Below are 24,878 nucleotides of genomic sequence, written 5' to 3' on the forward strand. Positions count from 1 at the left end.
CGATGAGGAATACGAGCCGTTGAAAACTTATTTTCCTGATGAAGAAATAATGCATATCGACGAGGTGGAGCGAATTGAAAAACCTGGCTGGAAACTTTTCTTTGATGGAGCCGCTAACATGAAAGGAGTCGGGATAGGAGCTGTAATCATTTCTGAAACAGGGCATCACTATCCTGTTACGGCTCAACTGCGATTTTATTGCACCAATAATATGGCTGAATATGAAACTTGTATTATGGGGTTAAGGCTAGCCGCAGACATAGGTATCCGAGAAATCTTAGTCATGGGAGATTCGGATCTTTTGGTACATCAAATTCAAGGAGAATGGGAAACCCGAGACTTGAAGCTCATTCCATACCGACAATGTCTACATGATCTTTGTCAGCGGTTTCAATCAGTGGAGTTCCAACATATTCCAAGGATTCATAATGAGGTTGCCGATGCATTGGCTACTTTGGCATCAATGTTGCACCATCCAGACAAAGCTTATGTGGATCCACTACATATTCGAGTCCACGATCAGCACGCTTATTGCAATATGGTTGAAGAAGAATTTGATGGTGAACCATGGTTCCACGACATCAAGGAGTATATCAGGATGGGGATATATCCCGCACAAGCCACAGGAGATCAAAAGAGGACCATTAGGCGATTGGCAAATGGATTCTTCTTAAGCGGAGGAGTTTTGTATAAAAGAACACCAGATCTTGGATTATTAAGATGCATAGATGCCAGACAAGCTACAGCTGTCATGTCTAAAGTACATTCTGGAGTTTGCAGACCCCACATGAGTAGATATGTGTTGGCAAAGAAAATCCTCCGAGCTGGTTACTATTGGCTTACCATGGAGCGAGATTGTATCAGTTTTGTGCGCAAGTGTCATCAATGCCAGATACACGGAGATTTGATTCATTCTCCACCATCCGAGTTGCACACAATGTCGGCACCATGGCCCTTCGTTGCTTGGGGCATGGATGTGATTGGACCAATTGAGCCGGCAGCATCCAATGGGCACAGGTTCATTCTGGTAACCATTGATTATTTTACCAAATGGGTTGAGGCCAAGACATTCAAATCGGTGACCAAGAAAGCTGTGGTCGATTTTGTCCACTCAAATATCATATGTCGGTTCGCAATCCCAAAGGTGATCATCACAGATAACGGTGCTAATCTTAACAGCAACTTAATGAAGGAAGTATGTCAACAGTTTAAGATTACACATCACAACTCTACCCCATATCGGCCCAAGGCAAATGGAGCAGTCGAGGCAGCCAACAAAAACATAAAGAAGATACTTCGGAAAATGGTAGAAGGTTCAAGACAATAGCACGAAAAACTACCATTTGCGTTATTGGGATATCGCACTACTGTTCGCACTTCAGTAGGACCAACTCCTTATTTGTTGGTGTATGGCACTGAAGCAGTAATTCCTGCAGAAGTTGAGATTCCTTCCCTTCGAATCATCGCCGAAGCAAAGATTGATGATGATGAATGGGTCAAAACCCGTCTAGAACAGTTAAACTTGATTGATGAAAAATGATTGGCCGCAGTATGTCACGGTCAATTATATCAAAGAAGAATAGCAAGAGCATACAATAAAAAGGTGCGTCCACGGAAGTTCGAAGTGGGTCAACATGTGCTGAAACGTATTCTTCCACATCAGGTTGAGGCAAAAGGCAAATTTGCCCCGAATTGGCAAGGACCATTCATTGTGACCAGAGTATTATCGAATGGTGCACTATGCTTAACAGATATTGAAGGCAAATGCATAGACATGGCGATCAATTCTGACGCGGTAAAGAGATATTATGCATAACTTTTTGAATGTTTGTATTTAGCATTATTTCGAAGATTGGAATGACAAAGGCAATTTATTCTGCTATCCAAACAATATACCCTTTGTTTCCCCTTTGAGCCATACTTGTTTCTTTCCTACCCTCTCTTGGAATCAATGAAAATCAAATATAAAAAAAATCACTATTATTTAGTGAACTACGTTTGACCTGATTCCTCAAAGAAGGATACGTAGGTGCCTCACGGCTCGGTCATAGGGTGCACAATATGCATAATGTGCACAAAAAGAAACATCAAGAGACCCCAAATCAAGAAACTGGGGCAAAGAATTGTATTGGAAATAAGAAAAAGATTCCAAGAGTTGTAATTTTAAACCCATACCAAAGCTATTTAGCTTTTAATACCTTTTCCATTTCTAACCACATACCAAAAAGACCTTTCGATCAATCTTAGAAAAATGCTGAGACAAACAAATGAAGATGGTTCATAACACTCTGGTACAAACAAGAAAAGAAAGTAAAAATGAGAGAGTCTTATAGGTGAAAACCCACACAGGCACCATAAGGCGATGAAAGTTGAGAGAAAGTAAAATGAGAGAGTCTTATTGGTGAAAACCTTCGTAGGCACCGTAAGGCGAAAAAGAAGTAAGAAATGAACAAATGAGGAAGGTTTATCGGTGAAAACTCTTTAAGATATTGCAAGTCCAACAGGTCTGTAAAATAAAAAATGAAGTTGGATTACGGAAATTTTGGGGAAAACAAAAATGAGACAATTGAAAGGAGATTGATTAAAAGACTGGGTTGATTAATCCGAAATGCATACCCTGATCATTGGCGCCAGTAACTCCAATCAGATAAGTTTTATTCTTTCTCCAACAGTCATCCAAATTTGGATTTTTCTTTTCATTCTATAATTGTCGAAATCAGCGCGTTTCGTCACTAATAATCTTACTTTTCTAAAGCTTTGAGATAAGTTTTATTCCAAACAAATAAGAAGGAATGTCAAGGTATACTACCAAGATTCAGGATTACATGATGCAAAAAAAATGGCCATGAAAGGCGGGAGATAAAAATAATAAGATATGGGTGTAAGAAAGGTGAAATCAAAAGTGGATCAGCAATGTCAGGAGGGACATATGATTACAGTTAAAAGTGTTTGAAGGAAAACATACAGAGGGGAATCCTATAGTCAAGGATCAATTACAAAGACAAAACAGTCTTTTTCAACCATTCCAAGACAATAAAAGGAGATGGAGAGAAGCCCCACCATCGGCAAGAATACCCCAGTTAACCACCCCGCTTTAAACTAACGAAGTTTTCTTTGATTTAAAACAGGGGCAAAAACAACATTTGTGTCAGGAGACACTTACAAAGAAAAGAAGAAATCAGGCGTCCACCTGGAGAATGAGGATGAGAATTAAAGAAAATCAGGCGTCCACCTGGAGAACGAGGATGAGAATTAAAGAAATCAAGCGTCCACCTGGAGAATGAGGATAAAAATTGAAGAAGTCAGGCGTCCACCTGGAGAATGAGGATAAGAATTGAAGAAGTCAGGCGTCCACCTGGAGAATGAGGATGAGAAAAGAAGAAGTCAGGCGTCCACCTGGAGAATGAGGATGAAGAATTGAAGAAGTCAGGCGTCCACCTGGAAAATGAGGATGAGAATTGAAGAAATCAGACGTCCACCTGGAGAATGAGGATGAAGAACTAAAGAAATCGGGCGTCCACCTGGAGAATGAGGATGAGAATTGAAGAAATCAGGCATCCACCTGGAGAACGAGGATGAAGAATTAAAGAAGTCAGGCATCCACCTGGAGAATGAGGATGAGAAAAGAAGAAGTCAGGCGTCCACCTGGAGAATGAGGATGAGAATTGAAGAAGTCAGGCGTCCACCTGGAAAATGAGGATGAGAATTGAAGAAATCAGGCGTCCACCTGGAGAATGAGGATGAAGAACTAAAGAAGTCAGGCGTCCACCTGGAGAATGAGGATGAAGAATTGAAGAAGTCAGGCGTCCACCTGGAAAATGAGGATGAGAATTGAAGAAATCAGGCGTCCATCTGGAGAATGAGGATGAAGAACTAAAGAAATCAGGCGTCCACCTGGAGAATGAGGATGAGAATTGAAGAAATCAGGCGTCCACCTGGAGAACGAGGATGAAGAATTAAAGAAGTCAGGCATCCACCTGGAGAATGAGGATGAGAAAAGAAGAAGTCAGGCGTCCACCTGGAGAATGAGGATGAGAATTGAAGAAGTCAGGCGTCCACCTGGAAAATGAGGATGAGAATTGAAGAAATCAGGCGTCCACCTGGAGAATGAGGATGAAGAACTAAAGAAGTCAGGCGTCCACCTGGAGAATGAGGAATGAGAATTGAAGAAATCAGGCGTCCACCTGGAGAATGAGGATGAGAATTGAAGAAATCAGGCGTCCACCTGGAGAACGAGGATGAAGAATTAAAGAAGTCAGGCATCCACCTGGAGAATGAGGATGAGAAAAGAAGAAGTCAGGCGTCCACCTGGAGAATGAGGATGAGAATTGAAGAAGTCAGGCGTCCACCTGGAGAATGAGGATGAGAATTAAAGAAATCAGGCGTCCACCTGGAGAATGAGGATAAGAATTGAAGAAGTCAGGCGTCCACCTGGAGAATGAGGATGAGAATTGAAGAAGTCAGGCGTCCACCTGGAAAATGAGGACAAAGAATTGAAGAAATCAGGCGTCCACCTGGAGAATGAGGACAAAGAATTGAAGAAGTCAGGCGTCCACCTGGAGAATGAGGACAAAGAAAAGAAGCAGTCAGGCGCCCACCTGGAGAACAAGGGAATACAATTAAAGCAGACAGAAGTCAGGCACCCACCTGGAGAACAAGGGAATACAATTGAAGTGTTGAAATCAAAAGCCCGCTCATATGAGAAAGGAGCACATTTAGAGTCAATAAAGCAGAGGAGTCCAACAAAGTCCCCAGCAGGAAACAAAAAGAACCTCAAACAGATAAAGAAAATACGGGACACAATGAAAAGGAATACGGAATAAGCCAAATGCCCAAGAGTCACCAAGATATCAAGACAACAAGAAACGCAAGGGCATGATCTAGATAAGATTTTATAATTCATGTACCATAGTCTAGTTTAGCTTTTTGTATTACCTTTGAAGTAAGGTGTAATAAGGAGGTCAGCAAGCAGTAAAAACAACACGAAGTAGCAGTAACATCACAGTCCCACGGTAGTCCCAGCTACCCAAAACTTCCCGAACTACATTGACTTGATTCCTTTATAGCCAAGGATATGTAGGAAACCTTTGAAGCAGAGATTCGGTCAAATCTTTCAAAAATGCTTCCCACGGAGTATTTGAACGGGCAAAAATCGCTCGTATCCGCTCACTTTATCTTTGCACGAAAACTCTTCGAGTTTTCGCACAAAGAGGGGCAGCTGTGAGCACGTGATTTTTGCCTTACGAAAACTATTCCAAAATAAATCAAAAATAAAATAAATTTCTTTTACTGTGCAATTTTTGAATTTGCGTGGTGTTTGTTAAATATTTGTCTTATATCCGTAAATGTTTACTTTGTCATAACAAAATGAAAATAAAAATAAAAATATATGTTGCATGCATATCTAGGATTTAATTATGCATTTAATAATTGATTCAAAAAATAAAATCACAAAAATATGTGTCTGTTCTAGTTTTAATATTTCACTGTGTGATTAATGTTTGGTCTGTGTGTTAAACAATTGTTAAAAGGTAATTAATATCTTTAGAAGGGTAATTTTTGTTTTTATAATTTTAATTAAGATTTTAATGATTAATAATAAAATTAGAAAATAAAAATACAAGTTGTAAAATGAAACTCGGACCTGGATTAAAATCCAGGCCCAAATCAAGTTACCCCCCCCCCCCCACAGCCCAATCCAAATAGCCCAGATCCGGTCTTATTCAAACGAGTCAAAACGACAGCGTTTGGTCGTAGTTTATCAGTGGCCGTTGGATCAAAGCCAACCAACGGCTGAGATCCCACGAACCTAACCCGTAATCATTACCCGATCCGATACCCGGTTCAACCCATGACCCCGAACTTCAACCAAACGACAACGTTTGGTTAAGTGGATTGATCTCAACCGTGCATCTTAATTGATCCAACGGATGAGATCAATCCACCCCACCCCTATATAAGGCCCAAACCCCTACCCCGGCCCCTAACTTAACACCCCCCTCTCTACTGTTCATCATCATCTTCCTCAAACCCACCCCTAACCCTAGCCGCCCTAACATCCCACCGCCTGAAACCCGGCGGCAACAACGCCGCCGGTCACCACCTTAACACCCCAGAACCCCCTGAACACCCTCTATCCGAATATGTTATCCGCTTGGCTCGAATCTCTCTAAAAGTTCTCTAATCTTCATTTGAAGATTTGAGCCAAACTCAGATCTAAATCAAACAACCCCTAGTTAATATCATAGTACCCCCTAACATGCCTCGTTATGGATCCGGTGTTTGTTTGGTTCGAATCCCCTCAGAACTCTTCGAATCTTCTTTTGAAGGTTCGAACCAAACAAGAACTTACCCAGATTTGTTCTAAACTAACACCAAATCACCCCTAGGTTTCCCTCACCCTTGTGTCATTGTTGGTTCCCCTCGAATCTGACCAGAAATGGTTAAGTCCGAAATCAAACCTTCAAGAACCCTAGAAACACCAATTTTTGGATTCTGCCCAAATTAAATAGAAGATTGAGGTTTAATCGACCTTAGTCAAAGTATTTTCAGTTGAAAATACTTCGACTAAGGTCTGTTTGATTTCAAACAAAAAATCTGAATCCAAGAGGAGTTCTAGTCTGAATAAATTTGAAGGTTCAGAGGTACTTGTCTATTTCTTATGTGTATTCTACATGTATTCTATGTTTGTTTCATTAGTCTGTTTAATTTTTCATAATTTTCTAGTCAATTCTGTTATACTGTCTCATACTCGTCTATTTGATCAGAATTATAATTGTTTCTGTTTGTTTATGATTGTTTATAATATGTGTAATCGACTTGATTAAGTTCGTCGATTAGTTGTGTTATAAATCCTGTTTTTGAAAATGCTGATTGAAACAGTCTGTTTCTATTTTTTTTAGATTGATTATTGACAAATGTTGTAAATAGTCAACTGATTAATACTCGTCAATTAAATCATGTTTGTTTGCAAATCAGTAAATTCAAATGAATGTTGTGTATATATTGTTTTCTGAACAGGGCATTGTCAGTATATTGACAATGCTCCTGTGTTTGTTTGATTTTAGTCCAATGTTGAAATGCAGTTGAATTATTAGGCTGAATTCAGTATAATAGTATTGTGATGTTAGTTTTGAATTCAAGTTTACAAAAAGTTGGTTAAATACAATTATATTAGGAGGTTAATCCTAGGATTGGTTATAGCTGCTTAAACAGATTTTAAAATCTGTAGTGTTAGATGCTGAATTTAAGGCAGTAATAACAGTAATTACAATAAGAAATCTGGGGCATATCTGGGGTAAAACAGTGAAGGTAATCTGATAATAATAGTGAGCTGAAAGTGGAATGTTAGTGGCTATAGTTTAAGATAATAATGGGGAACAAAGGGTAATGGGGCTGCTTAAAATCAGGATAAGATCATTTAAAGTATTCAAAAGCAGTTTTTAATGGAACTTTCTGATTTTTAAAAAGAGAAAAGGGTCCAGGCAACACTTAAAAAAATAGGGCAGACCTGCATAAAAGAGGGGGATTGGGACTGACTTGAGAGGAGCTTTTCAGACAGAAAGGAAAGAGAGAAAGAAAAAAATCTGATTTGGAGGACAGATTTTAAAACTGAAGAGAGGAAAAATCAGAAGAAAAAATAAGGAGAGATTAGGAAAAAGGTCAGATTTTGAATACAGATTTTGAAGAGAAAGAATACACCTAGAGTGATATAGAAAGAAAGAGAATTAAGCAAAAAATCAGAAATGAAAATCAGAAATAGGAATTTGAAACAGAAAAGAAACTGAAAATCTGAAATATTGTCTTTTCGTTGAATTTGTTCGGATTTATCTGATTCCATTGTTCAGTTAAAATCTGAAGTTTCTTTAAAAATACTGTTACTGTGCATCTGGGTTCCTCGGGTCTTATTATTGCTCAAATCTGTGGAAATACCGATATTTCTGCCAGTATTTTGTTACTGCTGCAACTGCTGAAACTTACTTCTTCTACCTTCATTTCCAGGTACTTATCTTTTAAATTCTATGTTGGAAAGAGATTCAGCATGACAAATCAATGAAGCTTGAATTGCAATTCTATTTTTCCATTTTTTTTGTTATTATAAATTTCAGTTTTTTTGTTTCATGTTGTTTAATATAGAAGTGTGCTTGACATGTTAATTATCAGTTGATCATTCTCTTTTGAAATTCATATAAGTGTTGTAATAACATTACCTATTCCAGAATTTCATTAAAGTATAGTTATGGTTGAATTGTTAAGATAGGGAATATGGCATGAAGTTGGCTATTAATTAAGTCTTACGACATAGTTAGGCAGGTATAAAGTATTCTGGGAATATCAAGAAAATGCGTGGTTAGTGTATTTCGATTGTTTGGTTGTGGATTAAGGCTAGATGATGATTGGTTTCATTTTATTCATATATGGCGTAATAGTGATCATGGTTAACATCAATAGTCGGAAGTTGCATTAGTATCCTCCGCTATGTTCACAATGTCAAATATGGTGAGTAATATTGTATGCAATATCATTTTATTAAGTCAACTAGACTTGTTCTCTTTCTTAATAATAAAGGGCTTAGGAACTTATACAATGTGAAAGTTAATGTTTAGCAATAATTCATATAGATTGAGAATCAAATTGGTTTGATTATATATATATCTATCCTAACTCAATCATAAGCATAATTAATTAATTTAATTTCGCCTATTGGATTAAAAGCAAGTATATGATATCCCAACTCAATCATAAGCATAATTAATTAATTTAATTTCGCCTATTGGATTAAAAGCAAGTATATGAGAATAAGATGAGATGTACAAGCACAAATTGCAACACTTTATATCAATGGTAATTAGAAATAGAATTTGCACTAAATAAATAATGAAAAATTGTTCAAAAATACTTCTTCCATTCATAAATCATTTTTGTTAGTTTCATATACAATTCATTCTTTGGCATATATTCATAAATCATTTTTGTTAGTTTCATATACAATTCATTCTTTGGCATATATATATGTTGTATTTGCTAAAAATCAAATTTTTATTCTTTTCTTTGAATTTGAATAGTTGGGATGAATATAATTTATACTCGGAAATTATAATCGACGGGCAACATTTAATAAATTGTGAATTCTTTTAAAAGAATTTAAAGGCATCCCTTAAATGTGAATTTCTCAGGAATTTCATATAAAATGTGTAGATATAATAAACAATTTTGTGAAAAATCCATAATATTATTACAAAGATTTTGCACAATTAGGGATGCGTTCGCGTACCCTGATTATATTGATAAAAGCAATTCGAATTATGCGTACGCGCAATTTCGAGCGAATATTTGATAAAAGGGATTTCTTCGAAGATGTAAAAATAATTTCATATAACCTGGGATGTGCAGTTCACTGTTTAAATATAAGAGGGGTGACGTTCTTAATTTTATTTTTTAAATCACGAACATATGAATTGGTAATAAAGGATATAATATGATCAATTATATTGTGTACACGTATGCGTGACATGATCCCCGTAATTATGAAAGGTATATAATACGAATATACGTATGCGTAATTCGTTTATATAATTGTAAACAATAAGTAAAAGTGGTAGTAAAATCATGCAATAAAAACGTATTTAGTAAAAATCAAGATAATTAAGCCAATAATAAAAACAGTTGAGCGACCGTGCTAGAATCACGGAATTCGAAAATGCCTAACACCTTCTTCCGGATTAACAGAATTCCTTACTCAGGATTTCTGGTTCGCAGAATAATAAACAGAGTCATATTCTCCTCGATTCAGGGATTAAAACTAGTGACTTGGGACGCCTTAAAATTCCCAGGTGGCGACTCTGAAATAATTAAATAAATCTCGTTTCGACTGTCCTTCAATTGGAGAAAACTCCCCACGCGCCCCGCGGGCGCGGTGAAAAGGAGGTGCGACAACAGGCTCGAAGCATATCCTCCAAAATCTGAATAGTCCGCTCGGACTGTCCGTCCGTCTGAGGCTGAAATATTGTACTCAACTCAACCTGTGTGCCAACTCTCGCTGAACTACTCTCTAGAAACGCAAGGTAAACTGCGTACCTCGGTCTGAAATGATAGACACAGGCACAGCATGAAGACGAACAATCTCCCAGATATAGATCTCAACTAACCTCTCGGATGAATAGGAGACTGCCACAGGAATGAAATGCGCTGACTTGGTCAGCCAATCAACAATGACCCATACTGCGTCAAACTTCCTCCGAGGCTGTGGGAGTCCAACAACAAAGTCCATAGTAATCTGCTCTCACTTCCACTCGGGAAGCTCAATCCTCTGAAATAAACCACCAGGCTTCTGATGCTCGTACTTAACTTGCTGACAATTCAAACACCGAGCCACATAGGCAACAATATCCTTCTTCATTCTATACCACCAATAATGCTGCCGTAAATCCTGATACATCTTCGCGGCGCCCGGATGAATAGAGTACCGGGAGCTGTGGGCCTCCTCTAAAATAACCTCCTGAAGCTCATCCACATTTGGCACACACACTCGACCCTGCAATCTCAAAACTCAATCCTCATCTAAGGTAACCTGCTTGGCACATCTGCACTGCACCGTGTCTCTAAGGACACACAAATGGGGATCATCATACTATCGATCACGGATACACTCCAATAAAGAGGAACGAGCGACCATGCAAGCTAATACCCGACTAGGCTCAGAAACATCCAACCTCACGAACCGATTGGCCAAGGCCTGAACATCCAAAGCAAGCAGCCTCTCACCGACCAGAATATAAGCAAGACTGCCCATATTGGCTGATTTCCTACTCAAGGCATCGGCCACCACATTGGCCTTTCCCGGGTGATATAAGATGGTGATATCATAATCCTTCAACAACTCCAACTAGCTCCTCTACCTCAAATCCAACTCCTTTTGCTTGAACAAATACTGAAAACTCTTATGATCCGTGAACACCTCACATGCCACGCCATACAGATAATGCCTCCAAATCTTCAATGCATGAACAATGGGTGCCAACTCCAAATCATAAACCAGATAGTTCTTCTCATGAATCTTTAACTGTCGCGAAGCATAGTTAATGACCCTGCTCTCCTGCATCAACACTGCCCCAATTCCAATACGTGATGCATCACAATAAACTGTTTAAGGTCTTGAACCTGCGGGCAAAACCAACACCGGTGCCGTAGTCAGAGCTGTCTTGAGCTTCTGAAAGCTCGCCTCAAACTCGTCCGACCATATGAACTGGCACCCTTCTGGGTCAACCTGGTCATCAAGGCTGCAATGGATGAAAACCCCTCCATGAACCGACGATAGTAGCCTGCCAATCCCAAGAAACACCAAATCTCTGTAGCTGATGCTGGTCTAGGCTAGTTCTTGACTGCCTCAATCTTCTTCGGATCAACCTGAATACCCTCTGCTGACACAACATGACCCAGGAATGCAACTGAACACAGCCAAAACTCACACTTCGAGAACTTAGCATATAGCTGACTATCCCTCAGAGCCTGAAGAACCACTCTGAGATGTTGCCCGTGCCCCTCCCGGCTGCGAGAATATATCAAAATATCATCAATGAAGACTATCACGAACGAATCCAAATAAGGCTTGAACACTCGGTTCATCAAATCTATAAAAGCTGCCGGGGCATTTGTCAACCGATTGACATAACCAAGAACTTATAATGCTCGTACCGAGTGCGAAAAGCTGTTTTAGGGACATCGGATGCCCTAATCCTCAACTGATTGTAGCCAGATCTCAAGTAAATCTTTGAAAATACCTTGGCACCCTGAAGCTGATCAAACAAATCATCAATCCTCGGCAATGCATACTTATTCTTGATCGTAACCTTGTTCAACTGTTAGTAATCAATACACATTCTCATCGACCCATCCTTCTTCTTAACAAACAACACCGGAGCTCCCCAAGGCGAAACACTGGGTCTAATGAAACCCTTCTCAAACAAGTCTTGCAAATGTTCCTTCAACTCTTTCAACTCAGGCGGGGCCATACGATACGGCGGGATAGAAATGGGCTGAGTGCCCAGAGCCAAATCAATGTAGAAATCAATATCCCTGTCGGGTGGCATACCCAGCAGGTCTGAAAGGAATACCTCAGGGAACTCATGAACGACAGGCATAGAATCAATAGATGAAACCTCAGCACTGGAATCGCGAACATATGCCAAATAGGCCAAACACCCCTTCTCGACCATACGTCGAGCCTTCACATACGAGATAACACTGCGGGTAGAATGACCAGGAGTCCCTCTCCACTCTAAACGAGGCATACCTGGTAAAGTAAGGTCACAGTCTTGGCATGACAGTCCAAGATAGCGTGGTAAGGTGCTAACCAGTCCATTCCCAATATAATATCGAAATCGACCATATCTAAAAGCAACAAATCTACCCGAGTCTCAAGACCCCCAATCACCACAACACAAGAACGATAGACTCGATCGACCACAATAGAATCACCCACCGGTGTAGACACATAAACAGGAACACTCAATAAATCTCTAGGCGTGATCAAATACGGTGCAAAATAAGATGACACATACGAGTATGTAGACCCTAGATCAAACAACACTGAAGCATCTCTATCACAAACCAGAACCATACCTGTAATAACTACATCTGAAGCCTCAGCCTCAAGCCTGGCTGGGAGAGCATAACATCGGGGCTGGGCCCTGCCACCATGAACTACATATCTAGGATGGCCTGCAACTGGCTGGCCTCCACCTTTAGCACCTCTACCTCTACCTCTAACACCTCTACCCCGACCTCTAGCTGGCTGGGCGGGCTGTGGAACATCTGGTGCCTGAACCATAGCACGGGAACCTTGATGCGGAGAACTACTCGAAGCCCGAGGGCAATACCTAGCAATGTGCCTCGTGTCGCCACAAGTAAAACAATCCCTCGGCTGTTGGGGCTGACGACCCTGGAAACTCTGAAGTGGTGGTGCACTGATTGGTGTTGGTGGTGCACTGATTGGTGCTGGTGGTGCACCGTAGGACTGCTGATCAGAATACTACATCTGAGGACCACGGCTACCTGAAGCACCGTGAGAAACCTGAAGTGCTGACTGGAAAGGCCTAGGGGGATGGCATCTACCATATGAATCTCTACCTCCAGACGAGGTACCACTGAATCTACCTGAATGACGGGGCATCTTATCCGACCCATGACTACCTCCCTGTGACAGAACCATCTCCACTCTCCTAGCCACATTGGCAGCCTCCTGGAAAGATATCTCACTCCCAGCATCCATAGCCATCTGAAGATGAATCGGCTGAATAAGACCATCAATAAACCTCCTCACCCCCTCTCTCTCTCTCTCGGTAGGAAGTATGACAAGAGCATGGCGAGCTAAGTTGATGAACCTGGTCTCATACTGGGTAACAATCATGGAACCCTGTTATAGGCGCTCAAACTGCCTCTGATAGGCCTCTCTCTGAGTAATGGGGAGAAACTTCTCCAAAAATAGCTGTGTGAATTGCTCCCAAGTCAAGGCTGGCGATCCGTCTGGTCTAGCTAAGCAATAATCCCTCCACCAAGTCTTGGCGGATCTAGACAAGCGAAACGTAGCAAAATCGACCACATTGGTCTCAACAATACCCATGTTCCTGAGAACCTCATGGCAGCCGTCTAGGAAATCCTGGGGATCCTCAGCACATGCACCGCTAAAAGTAGAAGTGAAGAGCTTGGTGAACCTATCTAGCCTCCACAAAGCATCGGCAGACATAGCCGCTCCATCGCTGGTCTGAGCAACCACACCCCGGCTGAACTGCTCCAACTGGCTGAACCGCTGGAGTCTGAATCTGGGGAGCTACCTGCTCTGGAGTGCGAGTAGCAGGAGTTTGGGCCCCTCCTCCAGCCTGAGAGACGGCTGGTGCTACAGGAAGCAAGACTGCCCATGTGACACTCTCTATGAGGCCCACTAATCGGACCAGAGCATCCTGAAGAACTGGGGTAGTAATAAACCCCTCTAGGACCTGAGCTGGCCTACCAGAACTGCTGGGGCCGGAACCTCCTCATCAAAATCAACCTGATACTCCGTCACTGGTGTTGCTGCCCGGGCTGAGCTCTGCCCCTACCTCGACCTCTAGCACGGCCTCGGCCTTGCCCTCTACCCCTCATGGAAGCTGCTACTGGGGGCTCGGGCTGCTGAGCGGTGGATAAGGAAGCGCGTGTTCTCGCCATCTACGAAAGAACAGAGTAGAAATTCAATTAGCATTGAGAAACAAACCGCACGAGAAGAAGGAACGAATGTAAAGTTTTTCCTAACCCTATCGCCTCTGAGGGATAAATACAGACGTCTCTATACCGATCCCTCCAACTCTACTGAGCTTGTCCGTGAATTGTGAGACCTATGTAACCTAGAGCTCTGATACCAACTTGTCACGACCCGGATTTCCCACCCTCGGGAGTCGTGATGGCGCCTACTCGTAGAAGCTAGGCAAGCCACGAAATTTAGGAAATTCTTTACTTTTTTGTTTTAATCCTTTTAACAACTTGCTTTAACATGTGATAAACATTTAAACAATAGCGGAATATGAGATTAAGCGGAAGACTTAAACAAAATAAACCAAAATAATTCGGAAATCAACATATGCCACTACCTAGAAACTGGTGTCAAACCTTTCACGGACTATCTATGATTACTACATACAAACGTTTGAAAGAAGGAACACTGTCTGTCTCAGATACAATGATAACAGAACAAAATAACTAATAGAAGAGACGCCGGGCCTGCGAACGCCTGCAGGACTACCTCGGAATCTCGGTGGACTGAAGGCTGGCTCCCAAGATACTGCTGCTGACCCAGTGCTACTCCGGTATCTGCATATAAGTACAGAGTATAGCATCAGCACAACCGGCCCCATGTGCTGGTAAGTGCTGGGCCTAACCCCAGCGAGGTAGTGACAAGGCTAGGACCAGACTCCATATAAACCTGTGTAATTATATATATATATACAGCGGAAAATAAATACAAAAATAAACAAATAAAGATAGGAGGGGGAAACATGCTTCGGGGAATAATAGGTAAAACAGAATATCAAGAGAATTATAAAGGAATCAAAATCAACCACTAACAAGAATGAGGAAAAACAAAGACAGATTTCACTTTCTTTTCACATCTTGTTCCAAGCGTGCAACCCGATTCCGATTCCTGTTTCTCGTGGCAGGCATGCCACCCGCTCCCATTTCATTGTATCTCGTGGTAGGCGTACCACCCGCTCCCATTTCATTATATCTTGTGGTAGGCGTACCACCCGCTCCCATTTCATCATATCTTATGGTAGGCGTACCACCCGTTCCCATTTCATCATATCTTGTGGTAGGCGTACCACCCGCTCCCATTTCATCATATCTTGTAGTAGGCTTACCACCTGCTCCCAATTAAAAGCCAATGATAATCACAAGGAATCCCGGCAAGGGAACAAAAGCAATATAACAACTTTCCGGCAAGGGAACAATGATATTTCAACAACATCCCGGTAAAAAAACAATACTATCAAAACAAACATCCTGGCAAGTGATCATTAATATCAAACAAACATCCCGGCAATGTAACAATGGTGATAATAACATATGAAGCGCAATAAATCATAACAGAGTCATAACAACTATAATACAAGACTCACGGGCATGTTTGACACCAACGTATAGATACTTGTCACCATGCCTATACGTCGTACTCCACAATTAACATGTAGCAAATACGACACAACTCCTAATCCCTCAAGCTAAGGTTAGACCAAACACTTACCTCGATGCCTCGAACACAACTCATGTTTCAATTATAGCTTTACCCCTTGCTTCCTCCACCAATTCGCTCGTATCTAGCCATAAGTTACTTAATTACATCAATAAACGCTAAATGAATCAATTTGAATGCATGAAAATGAGTTTTCCAAAGTTTTACCCAAAAAGTAAAAATCGCCCCCGGGCCCAAGTGGTGAAAACCCGAGGTTCGAACCAAAATCCGATTACTCATTCCCCTACGAGCTCAAATATGTAATTTGTTTTGAAATCGGACCTCAAATCGAGGTCCAAATCCCTAATTTTCGAAAAACCTAGGTTCTACCTAAAACACTCAATTTACCCCATGAAAATCATTGATTTGAAGTTTAAATCATGTTAAAAGATGTTAATGATTGAAGAAAACTAGTTAAAAATGACTTACAATTGATTTTGAGAAGAAAAGTTGTTTGAAAAATCGTCTCTTATGTTTTTTGGGATTTGAAAAATGCACAATGACTGAAAATCCCGTCTATTTATACCCCTCTCAGACCCTCTGTGCGGTCCGCACAAAATGGACTGCGGCCGCACAGGCTTTCCTGAGGGTATTGCGGTCCAGTGCCCTGTGCGGACAGCACAAAGTCGACTGCGGTCGCACAGCAGCGCCCCTGTACGGACCACACAAAGTCGATTGTGGTCACACAGCCCTACACCGCGCACCGCACAAGGCCGACCGCGGGCTGCATTGGCGGGTTCAGAGGCCTACAACTTCTGGTTTTAAGCCTAAAACATCCCGGAACCTACCCAAAACTCACCCGAGCCCTCGGAACTCCAAACCAAGTACACACAAAACCTCAAAAACATCCTACGGACTTATTCGTGTAATCAAATCACCAAAATAACATCATGAACATCAAATTAAACCTCGAGATCAATGAAATTTCTTAAAATTTATTTAAACATCAATTTTGCAATTTAAGTCCTAAACACGTCAAATGACATCCGTTTTTCACCAAATTCCACAGAAATATCTTAAATCATATATAAGACCTGTACCAGGCGCCGGAACTAAAATACGGGCCACATACCATCATGTTCTAAGCAAATTTCATTTCAAATTTCTTTAAACAATTTTAGAAAATAATTTTCTTTAAAAAAATTTATTTCTCGGGCTTGGGACCTCAGAATCTGATTCCGGGCATATGCCCAAGTCCCATATTTTCCTACGGACCCTCCGAGACCGTCAAATCACGGGTCTGAATCCGTTTACCCAAAACGTTGACCGAAGTAAAATTTATTCATTTTATAGTCAAAACTTATCATTTTTCATAGATTTGCACATTTAAGCTTTCCGGCTTCGCGCCCGGACTGCGCACGCAAATTGAGGTGGTATTAAGGGAGGTTTTTAAGGTCTCAGAACATAGAATTTCATTGCAACACAAGTGATGACCTTTTGGGTTATCACAGTCTAACTACATTACCCGTGGGTGGCTTTAACACGATTCTTAGTCCAGACCCTTTTGCATTCGAGGCACCATCCGTAAAGAGGGTCTAGATCCTAGAGGAAGTCCCCGAGTTCAACAACAATTTCCTTTTGACTTCGGGCATCAGGGCCCGCATGAAGTCTACCAAAATTTGGGATTTGATGGCGGTTCGGGGTCGATATTCGATATCGTACTCGTTAATTTCCACGGCCTATTTGGCCAATTGTCTCGAGAGCTCGGGTTTATGAATTATGTTTATTAATGGGTAAGTAGTTATGACACATATAGGATGGTATTGAAATATGGTTTTAACTTCCGGGAGGCGCTTAGCAAAGCGAGCGCCAATTTTTCCAGGTGAGGATACTTAGTTTCGGCCTCACCTAGAGTCCTGCTAACATAATAGATAGGAAATTACGTACTTTCCTCTTCTGGGACTAGGACTCCACTTACCACTATCTCTGATACCGCTAAGTACAGGTACAGTTGCTCTTCTGCCATCGGAGTATGGAGCAAAGGCGGGCTCGAAAGGTACCGCTTGAGTTTTTCCAAAGCTTATTGGCACTTGGAGGTCCACAAGAAGTTATTCTTCTTTTTTAATAATGAGAAGACCCTATGGTTCTTATAAGAGGACCTTGAAGTTATGCTCGTAGGGTCTTTACTAACATGCCGTCAATGTAAACCTCCATTGATTTTCCTATTTGTTCTTCGAAAATCCGATTTTACTAGGCGTTGGTAAGTGGCACATGCGTTCTTTAATCCGAATGGCATTACATTATAACAATAGGTGTCGTATTTAGTGATGAAGGAAGTTTTTTCCTGACAGCCCGGGTCCATTCAGATTTGGTTGTACCCCGAATAGGCATCGAGAAAGCTGAGGATCTCGTGGTCGGTTGTCGCATCGATCATGCTATCGATGTAGGGCAGAGGAAAAGAGTCCTTGAGCTTTATTCAGGTCTTTACTGTCTACACAAATTCTTAGTTTATTTCCCTTTTTAGGGAATACTACTACGTTTGTTAACCAATCCGGGTACTTAACTTCCCGAATGGAACCTATTTTAAGAAGTTTGGATACCTCATCTTTGATGAATGCATGCTTGGCTTCGGATCGAGGCCTCCTCTTTTGTTTAACTGGGTAAAACTTCGGATCCAAGCTTAGCATGTGAGTAGTTAATTCCGGCAGGATCCCTGTCATGTCAAGATGGGACCAAGTGAAACAATCTACGTTATCTATAAGGAATTCAATGAGTTTTTTCCTGAGCTCGGGACTTAACCCCGTGCTCAGGTATACCTTGTAAACGGGCAGATGCTTAATCAATATGACTTGCTCCAGCTCCTCGACCATTGACTTGGTGGCATTGGAATCGTCAGGGGCTATGAAAGACCCGGGAACTCTGTAGTCATCATCCTCGCGCGTCCCCTACTTTTCTGGTTTGGTCGGGGTCGGTGTCGGTGATTGCTATTTGGTTTCTTCCTTGGTGATCGAATTCAGATTATTTGATGTCGAGGGTGTGGATATCGGGACCACCTCGTCGACCACGAATATCTCTTTTACGGCCGGTTGCTCTCCGTAGACTGTTTTAATTCCTCCTAGTGTGGGGAATTTCAACGCCTGGTTAGTGTCGAGGGTACTGCCCTCATGTTTTGAATAAATGGTCTCCCTAACAGAGCATTGTATCTCATATCTCCTTCGATCAAATAGAACTTTGTTTTCTAAACGGTTCCGGCGGTGTTCATCGGTAGGGTTATCTCCCCTTTAGTAGTCTCACATGCCATGTTAAATCCATTTAGAACTCGGACTGCAAGCGCAATTTTGTCTTGTAGACCAAGTTGTTCTACGACCCTCAAGCTGATGATATTGACCAAACTACCTGGATCAATTAACACATGCTTAACTCGAGATTTATTTATGAGTATAGATATTACCAGTGCATCATTATGTGGCTGCACGATGCCTTCAGCACCATCGTCGTTGAAAGATACGGTTCCTTCTAGCACATAATCTCGAGTCTGTTTTTCCCTTGTGATGGACACTTTGGTTCGCTTTAAAATCCACCTCTGGGGATGTTAACCCCACCAATGATCATGTTAATAACGTGTATCTGCTTGTTGGAGTCCCTATTCCTGAAATGATTTTTGGCCCGACCACTCAAAAACTCTCGGAGGTGTATGTTGTTGAATAATCGGGCTACTTCCTCTCTCAGTTGTCGGCAGTCTTCAGTTATGTGGTCGTGAGTGCTATGGTACTTACACATTAGGTTGGGGTCGCTTTTAACGGGGTCGGATTGTAAAGGTTGAGGCCACTTGGTGTCTTTGATGCGTCCAATAGCTGATACAATGGCAGCAACATCGACGTTGAATTTGTACTCCGATAACCTTGGCGCTTCCTTAGGCTTGATGGGTCTATCAAAACCGCTTTTTCTCATGAGTCCCCAGTTATTATGACCCTGGTCGCTTCTTCTTTCACTTCTCACAAGTTTCGTCCAAACCCATTACCCCTTCAATCTCCATTGTATGGTTGATATCGGTCTTTATTCGATCTTGGTTCATGATCAATGTCTCTTTTGGATTTATCACTAGCCCTGATAGGATAAACGGGCTCGGAAGGGGCCCCGAGCTGATCATCTTCGAACCTAATTTTCGATTGGTATCAGTTATGGATGTTGACCCAAGTTATCGTCGGGTATTCTATCAGCTTTTGCTTCAGCTACTGTGAAGCCAATGAGCTTCGAGTATTGAGTCCTTGGGTGAAGGCTTGAACAGCCCAGTCGTCTGCGACTGGCGGCAGATCCATCCATTCCATTTGAAACCTCGATACGAATTCCCTAAGCATCTCGTTATCTCTTTGCTTTACCTTGAAAATGTCCAATTTCCTAGTCTCGACTTTGATGGCCCTGGCGTGCGCTTTTACAGAGGCATTGCATAGCAAATAAGCCAATAAAATTAAGGGGTAAGTTATGATAGCATATCATGGCTCCTTTCGATAGGGTCTCTCAGAACTTTTTCAGCAGAACGAATTCGATTTCATCATCTTCCAAGTCGTTTTCCTTGATGGCGCACGTGTAAGAGGTTACATGATTATTTGGATCGGTTGTTCCGTTGTACTTCAGAATTTTGGGCATGTGGAACTTCTTTGGGATTACTTTTGAGGCTGCGGTCGGAGGGAAAGGCTTCTAAACAAATTTCTTGGAATCCAGGACCTTCAGAATCGGTAGCGCTCCTGGGATTTGATCAACCCTGGAGTTGTAGGTTTTTACTTTTTTGTTAGTTCCTCAGAGCATGTAGCTGGGCTATCACTGCCTGTTGAGCATGTAACATTTCGAAGATCACCCGCAAGTTGATCCCATCGCGCTTACTGTCGTGTGTATCCCTGGTTATCGACCTGGCTTCCCCGCGAACATTGATCTCTAGATTGGTGGTCAAGTTAGTGTCGATGGCCATGTGGGAGCTGGCGTCGATTGAGTCTGTGACTGGGGGCCCATTGGGGTCAGCAGGGTGAACCTCGTTGCTGGGCGCTATATTGTTGTTCTCTCCGTGGTGGCCAGACTCGGCATCAATGTTCAAAGGGGCAGATTGGGAGTTTGATATTTTTCTTGTCCTAAAATTAAAAGCTCAAAGAACAAGTGTAAAATAGAGTATGTTATGAAAACTTGTATCAAATTGCAACTATTATCCTTAGCCCCACGGTGGGCGCCAAACTGTTTATCCTAAAAAACGGATAACAGTTGAATTTATATGTGGTTTTAAGAATATGCAGATTAATTCAATACAAATGATAGACTGCATTAGATTAAACAGATAAAGGACGTAATGAATTGCCAAACCGCTTAAGAGGGGTGATTCCGGACTCAATAACAACATTAATGAGATGCCTGCCTTCGATCCCGGACTCACAATAACAAAGCACTGATGAACAAAAGTGAGTGCTTTTAATAAGAGAGAAAATAAGAGTATATTGCCTTGATATGCGTGTTACAATATGTCTAATGAATAATCAGACTCCCTTTTATATAGTAGGGGAATTTTACCCTAAATATAATTTCATAAAAGGTAAAAATATTCTGTTTAACTAATCACCTGTTTTCTGCCGATACGTGCCGAGATTCACGTCGTGGTATCCGGCTGGTCGCGGATATCACGACCTTTTGTTGGTCGTGCTCGATCGTCTAATAATGCTCCCCGAGGCATTTGGGGTTTGAACCAGACCTGGGGACCATGACCCCGATACTCCCGAGGGCAGGTATTTTACCCGGACCCCGGGTTGAGGGGCTCCTTGCCTCGATTCTGGTTCCTTGCCTTCACGTTTCTTGCTCCGTTTATTGGTTCAACATATTATAGATCGGGAGAACGACCAAAATTAGGGGGGGGGGGGTAATCTGGATTCTATCCCGACCATTAAAATTTTAATGAGACACGTGTGGCGAAATTTACCAACCACACAAATTATTCACCAAATAAAACTAAAGCCGAAGATTTCATTGACGGATGGGGAGAAGTTTTACTAAGGAAGGTGTGGTCCTTGTGGATATTATGTTCTGATATTTTGTAATATAGTATTTTATTTAAGGAAAAAAAGAAAAACAAGAAGAAGAAAAAGAGTGGAGGGCAAAAACTCGAAAGCAGATATTTATATACAAAAAATATTACGCGGAAAAAAGGGTTTGCCTTAGACCAAATCTTAGGCTCGTGATTCTCGTGGTAAGGCCGTGGCAATTTTTTTGATATCATTTGCTTTAATTTAAAAAAAAAAAATTGACACATAAATTTAATAAATTATATGATGGTATTGATTGGACATGAAATTTGGGTAATAAAACAAATTGATTATAAACGTATGAGAAATTTAAAATTAACTTATTTTTAAATATAAAGAGATGTCCTTTTTCAATTAGACTAATTATACAAAAATAGTATCACGTAAAATATATAGAGGTAGTACCTCATTACTGGTAAAAATGAAATTTCAAATATTACGAGCTTTTTAAAATTGAAAAAATTAATTTTCCAACCAACAAAAATATAGTGCCAAACAAATTGAGATATCGAGATTTATGAATAAGACACAAAGGAATATTATTTTTTTTAAATTGGAAAAACTATGTAATTTCTTAATCATTTGGAGTAAAAGGTCAGCCGAAAAGTACTAATCCAGGAATTAAAGCATCCCACGTGCTTCGCGTTATGCTTCCTACCTTCAGACGTCAAATGTCAACCACCCATGTTTCCCTCTTTTGTATGGGCAACCTTTTCTTGTTGCAGCAATCATTGTTGTTGTATTTATTATAAGGAAGATGACGCTATATAGTCACTTTAAAAATAATAGTGGAAAAAGTATATATTTTTATGTGTGTATATATATATATATATATACTGTATGTTATATACAAAATTATATAATTTTTATATATTTTTTCGACTATTGAATATAAATAGTTTTTGACATGGGCCAAAAGTAATAATATCCCTTTATTACATAGCGGAGGAGCTAAAGTTAATAAGTACAGGTTCATCTGAATTTAATATTTTTACTTTAGAAAATTTATTAAATATATATATAAATATTTAATTACGAATTCAGTAATTAAAAATGAGCTATGAATTTAGTCGCAAGTTCAGAATCCGATAAACTTCAAATCCCCGATCCGCCTCAACAAAATTCTTAAGGACAAAAGTTTAACTATCTAAGCCTATCGGCTAGCTTTGCCTTCGGTATACATCTGGAAACAACTTCTTAGGTTACCAATCTAGTGTATAGCCTAGATGGAGGCAGATTCAGAATTTATATTTAATGCGTTTATCTTTTAAGATTTTTAGTATTGAATTTATTATACTGTTAAAGTTATGGGTTCGAATGTAATGCTTATCTAGATTTTAGTAGGTTTTTACATATAAATTCATATTTTATATCAAAAGTTATGGGTTCAGCTGAACCCATAGCCGAAAACCTACATTCGCCCCCCGAGCCAAGAGACACTAGAGACAAATTAAAGAAAGAATCCCAGATTATGCTCGAATGTTGATAGAAATGGATATTACTCCGCTCTTACCAGATGCATTGAATATAGAGCATCATGATGGCAGCATAAGGGAACAACTAGTGGACTACTAATGGAAGCTCAGATTATGCCAGGAATGTAGTCAATTTGGTCATTCCAATAGTGAATGTAAATTGGAACAGCAAATACAGAAGGAAGAGGAGGAGGGGGAGGAGAAGGAGAAGAAGGAGGAGGAGGAGGAGGAGGAGGCTAAGAAGTAGAAATGGGAGTGGAGAATTAAAGCTGTCACAACAGAGGAGATAGAACCCCCTAATCCTGGCAAAGTAACTAATGACAAGGAGGTTCCACAGGAAGCTCTACAGGAGGTTCAAATACAGGTTGGGAAAAAAGGCAAGCAAGCAATGGTATATCATGACAAATCAAGTAAAGAAGACCAACGAAGAATTGATTATGAGGAGTTGACCAAGAGAAATAAGTTTGTCACGTTAAAGATTCAGGAGAGTGAGCCTCCTGACATCAATGGAGGTACTGAGCATAGTCAATCTCAGAGGATTAACAAAGGGCATACTCCAACGACTATACCACCCTCATGATATTCAGAACATGGAACATAAGAGGACTAAACAAGTCCTTTAAGCAGAGGGAGTTTAAAACATTCTTAACAACAAATAGAATTGATATGGTAGGGTGTTTGGAAACTAGAGTTAAACAGAACAAAGCAATAATTAACCAAAAGAAGATAGGTAGAGAATGAAAATTTACTACAAACTATTTTGAAGCACCTAATGGTAGGATCTGGTTGGGCTAGAAGACAGTAAATGTGAGTCTAGCGGTATTAGAGTCCTCTTCACAACTGATTCATTGCCATGTACAAGATAGAAACTCTGCATTCCAGAGCTATATAACTATTGTGTATCGGATGCATATAATAGCGGATAGAAGACCTTTGTGGATTAATTGAGGAATATCAATGCAACAACTAGAGGTCCTTAGTTGATCATAGGAGACTTTTGGTAGTGTCTTACTAGTGGAGGACAGAATAAATGGGGCATTTGTGCACCAGCTTGAAGTAGTTGATTTCAAGCAATGCATTAGTGACATTGGTGTAGGGCTAATAGCCAAGAACGGAGCTCAATTTTCTTGGAGTAATAAGAGGGGAGTTGAAGATAGAATATACAGTCGTATAGACTGGGTGTTTGATAATGCTGAATGGTTTTGGTCTTATACAGGTGTGGAAGCCATCTATCTCCTGCCCGAATGGTTTGACCACACACCTATTCTACTAAAAATTAAAATACATAGGGTGCTTGTCAAAAAGCGATACAGATTATTGAATGTCCTGTTATAACATGAGGAGTATAAGAAAGCAGTGGAACATATATGGGGTCAAGCCATACAAGGGCACACTATACACCATTTATAGGAAGATGAAATTGTTGGAGATACACACTAGGTGACTAGAAAGAAAATACTCATCAGTGGAGGTAAAGCTCAAACAATTCAGTAAGGACCTCCAGGCTACATAGTAGGCTCTGAATGATGATTACCTTAACTCCCAACTGATTGAGCAAGAGCAGAAGAATATGTTACTAATTTTGAACTGGGATTCTATCCATGAAAAGATCCTATGGCAGAAGTCAAGGGCTATATGGATTAC

General features: G+C 40.7%; 1 long non-coding RNA gene across 1 annotated transcript; it reads right to left on the bottom strand.

Annotated features, from left to right (window-relative positions):
• Positions 1-14,596: 14,596 nt before the first annotated feature.
• On the bottom strand, positions 14,597-21,804 carry LOC107821358 (uncharacterized). Its single transcript, XR_001656118.2, has 2 exons — positions 21,303-21,804; positions 14,597-14,841 (listed from the first exon to the last, which is right to left on the bottom strand). It is a non-coding gene; the product is annotated as an uncharacterized LOC107821358 (long non-coding RNA).
• Positions 21,805-24,878: the final 3,074 nt, after the last annotated feature.

This window comes from Nicotiana tabacum, chromosome 11 (assembly GCF_000715075.1).
Source record: "Nicotiana tabacum cultivar K326 chromosome 11, ASM71507v2, whole genome shotgun sequence".
Lineage (NCBI taxonomy): Eukaryota > Viridiplantae > Streptophyta > Magnoliopsida > Solanales > Solanaceae > Nicotiana > Nicotiana tabacum.